This window comes from Danio rerio, chromosome 16, assembly GCF_049306965.1.
Source record: "Danio rerio strain Tuebingen ecotype United States chromosome 16, GRCz12tu, whole genome shotgun sequence".
Taxonomy (NCBI): domain Eukaryota; kingdom Metazoa; phylum Chordata; class Actinopteri; order Cypriniformes; family Danionidae; genus Danio; species Danio rerio.
In genome coordinates, this window is record NC_133191.1 from 49,883,670 (window position 1) to 49,888,305 (window position 4,636).

Genomic DNA, 4,636 nt, shown 5'->3' on the forward strand with positions numbered 1-4,636 from the left:
GTTGGCATTTCTGTGTGGAGTTTGCATGTTCTCCCTGCGTTCGCGTGGGTTTCCACCGTGTGCTACGGTTTCCCCCACAGTCCAAAGACATGCGGTACAGGTGAATTGGGTAGGCTAAATTGTCCTTAATGTATGAGTGTGAATGAGTGTGTGTGGATGTTTCCCAGAGATGGGTTGCAGCTGGAAGGGCATCCGCTGTGTAAAAACATGCTGAATAAGTTGTCAGTTCATTCCGATGTGGCGACACTGGATTAATAAAGGGACTAAGCAGAAAATGAATGAATGAATAGTTATTCATATATAGTAATATATTTTAGATGCATAATAAAATATAGAATATTTGTTATTGTGTAGTTATCATCATTATTATTAAAATAATTATTTATTATTATTGTTATTACAATATCCTTCTTCTTCTTCTTATTATTATTATTATATATATTTAATGTACTATATATTATAATATATTAATAATTAGAATTGATGAATAATAAAAAAGCACAAATTTGCTTAATTTATTAGTAATAGTAATAATAATCAATTAAATATAAAAAATTGCATTACTTGCAGTATGAAATTATGCATTTCAAATCAAACGGCACAAGTCAAAATTACCACATGTCACTAATTAGTTTGTATTAGCACTTTTTGCTCAACAACAAATATGTATGTATTTGAATTACTATTACTATTACTATTACTATTACTATTACTATTACTATTATTATATTATATAATATTATATTTTATTATATTATATTATATTATATTGTATTGTTGTTGTAATATTATTAAAATTATGTAATATTATTAATTTAATAATAGTAATAATAGTAATTTTTCATTGTTGTTGTTGTTGTTGTTGTTATATTATATTGAAAGAACGCTAAAACTACTGGGAGAGCACTAATATTGTGTGTATATATATGTATACAGTATATACAGTATATATTATGTAAAGATGTTATTTTAAATTAAATTAAAAGGATAGAATAAAATGATTAATAACAGTAATTAAAAAAGTAAAAGGTTAATTGCATCATTTTAGATATGCAATATAATCCAAAGCATAAGTCATAAACTGTCAGTTTTGAGAGTGTTCCGAGAAATGAAAATAACCTAATATTCTTATTAAGCACTCATCCATGTTTATCAGCCCAATAAAAGTCTGACAATTACAAAAGGCACTGAGCTATGCCGTAGCTCATAATTTTCCATTTTAAAACAATGCCTGCATAAGAAAGCGGGTGACCTTTTGTTTGTCAGGATATTCTCCATCTGTTATGGAAGCTGTAAGCGTTATGCAAGACCTTTGCATCATTATTAGCTGGAATAATGTGTCTGAGGGAGATTTCTGTGCTTATTAAAAGGTTGTTATGGTGAATAAAAGCATTGGTAATGTGAGCTATGCATTCACTTGGCTGGAGTGGACTAATTAAAATAGTGGTTTGGTGCTTATGAATAATTTATCACCTCTGTCAGGCTCTTCAGGCCTGCACTCTGAATGGCTTATTATCTTAAATGTGTGTTGCCCACAACGCTTTCATGTTTGTGTGAATAATCACTAAGTTAGCAAGAATCTAAAAGCTTCTTAATGCAGATTCTGTAATTCAGTAAAACTCTGTTTGCACTTCCCATCTTTTGCGCCCTCTGCTGGACTCTTTCCAAAATCTGCTTTCAGGATAAAAAAGACACGCCAGGGGCCATTTTGAACATTCCAGCACTACTGTTCTCGTAATAGGAGTCTTACAGTGTTGTGCTTGATATCTCAAGATTTTGGCTAGATTTCACCTACCGTGTGTGCGCGCGCTGCTTGTGTGGGTGTTGTAACACAATTACACACTTCAAAGTTTGTCTTCAAGATGATGAAAATGTAAAGCAAAAGATATTTAGATGGTTATTTCGCCTGCATACTGGAAAAAAGTTATAGAAGTGCATTGATAATATAGTTTTAGTATAAGTATGTGATTAATAAAGATGTAATAAAGGTGTAATAATTAATAAAGGTGTAATAAAACCTTTATTAATATAAATGTGTAATTAATAAAGGTGGGTTAAAACCTTTATTAATATTAATGGGTAATTAATAAATTTGTAATACAACCTTTGTTATTGTAAATGTGTAATTAATAAAGGTGTAATAAAATCTTTAATATTATTAATGTGTAATTAATAAAGTTGTAATAAAACCTTTATTAATATTAATGTGTAATTAATAAAGGTGGGTTTAAACCTTTATTAATATTAATGTGTAATTAATAAAGTTGTAATAAAACCTTTATTAATATTAATGTGTAGTTAATAAAGGTGGGTTTAAACCTTTATTAATATTAATGTGTAATTAATAAAGTTGTAATACAGCCTTTGTTATTGTTAATGTGTAATTAATAAAGTTGTAATAAAATCTTTATTAATATTAATGTGTAATTAATAAAGGTTTAAGCCAAAATAAATTGTTATTTTTATTGTAGTTAGATTATTTACAACAATATTGATTGTTAGATTGATTACAACAATAGATGTTGTTGTATAACTACAAATGAGAGGAAGTATGTGTGTATACAATAAATAATACACACATAGTACTCAGCATATATAAGTACACTCCTCACAAATCCTTCATTCATTTATTTTTGGCTTTGTCCCTTTATTAATCTGGGGTTGCCACAGCGGAATGAACCGCCAACTTATCCAGCATATGTTTTACGCAGCAGATGCCTTTTCAGCTGCAACCCATCACTGGGAAACATTCATATACACTCACTCTCACACACACACACACACACACACACACACACACACACACACACACACACACACACACACACACACACACACACACACACTCATACACTGTACCACAGGTCTTTTGGACATGCCCCTCACAGATCTTTTAAATTCATATTTTGAACAGGAAGCTATGCAATATTATATTTGTGCATATGATATACACTCTCGGAAATAAAGGTACAAGAGCTGTCACTGGGGTGGTACCTTTTCAAAAGGTACACATTTGTACTTGAAGGGTCCATATTGGTACCTTAAAAGTATTAGTACCTACAAATTTTAAGAGGAACACTTTTGTACTTTTTAGGTACTAATATGCACCGTTGAAGTATTAATATGGACCTTTAAGGTACAGATTTGTATTTTTTGTTAAGGGACCACCCCAGTGACAGCTTTTGTACCTTTATTTCTGAGAGTGTACATTACTGAAGCCAAATCTGGAGTCTATCTAACAAAATAACTTACGATAACGGTCCAAAAACTAGTACACCCAAATGTATATGTATACAAATTTAAAAGAAGAAAAATCAAAACAACAAATACAAAAAAAAAAAGTAGAGTTGAAACTTTGCAATATTTAGCTTGAATTTAATTGTATTATCTTTCAATTTCTAAATATGTTTGGTGACTAAAATATTGTTTTAATAAATATATGTTTAATAAATCTGTTTTTTTAAATGCACCAAAATAATTGCCTATATCCATTGAGAAATTAATCAAATATTATTAAATTATGCTGAGCACTGTACACTGTAAAATATGATCAATATGTCATGACAGCATATATTTTAGGTCATTGTAACTTATTAAACTAAGGTAATCATGTTCTAACTAAATTTCATAAGTTACAGAAGCTGTTTTAAGTCAGTTTAACATATAAATTCAGCGGACTCATAAGGTTAATCTGATTCAGCTTAAAAATTGAGGCAACCAGGATTTAAGATAGATAATATAATGAATAGATAGATAGTGAACACACACTATTATTATTAAAATTATTAATGATTTATTTTATTAATACATTTTTGGAAAAGCGCTAAAAAGAACTCATGTCTGAGCATTAATAACCTACTGATCTACTCAATATGAGAAATGTATATTAAATAATTTAATAAAATGTAAATTTATGTACATTATGAATAGCCAGAGTAATGTTTTTCATAAATGTATAACTTATATTGTAATAAAATATTATTAATAAACAAAATAAAATGACGGTATATAATTATATGAAAATATAAGTGTAAACATAATTTATTCAAAACTGATTAATAATGCAATCGTCATAAAGTGGTAATTTATTGTATTTTTCGATTGTTATTATTATTGTCTTGCATTACACTCATTTTTAAGTTATGATCATAATAATCCTGTAACTGCATTATCTAATATGGAATAAGAAAAATCTGTTTTCTTTTTTTGGGCGTTAGCCCTTTTTCTAATTTATGATAATAATATTGCGGTTATATTTCTTTATTTTTTATATATATAAGTCAAAACATTGTTTTTAAACTTCTTTTTCTATTCTTTTTTTGCGCGCAGCAGCTTTGCCTCTTTTTTCTTTACTTTTTTTTCCAGCCGGCACCCAAGGGCATTTTCAAACTTTCTCCAGAAAGTCCACGGCGTGGCTCTGCCGGACTAATTACCCCGTCAAACTTTCCCTAATGAGGCTGTGAGCGCGAGCGGCACCGGCCGGGCTCCTATCGCGGGCTGTAGGGGCGCAGGCGGTGGTCGTGCCGGCTTTCAGTCCGGTGGGAAGTCGGTCAGTCGCACAGATGTGAAGGTGTTCTCCGGATCTCCCTCCCTCTCCATCTCCCTGTGTTTTATGTCTGCGTCACAACAAGTCGAA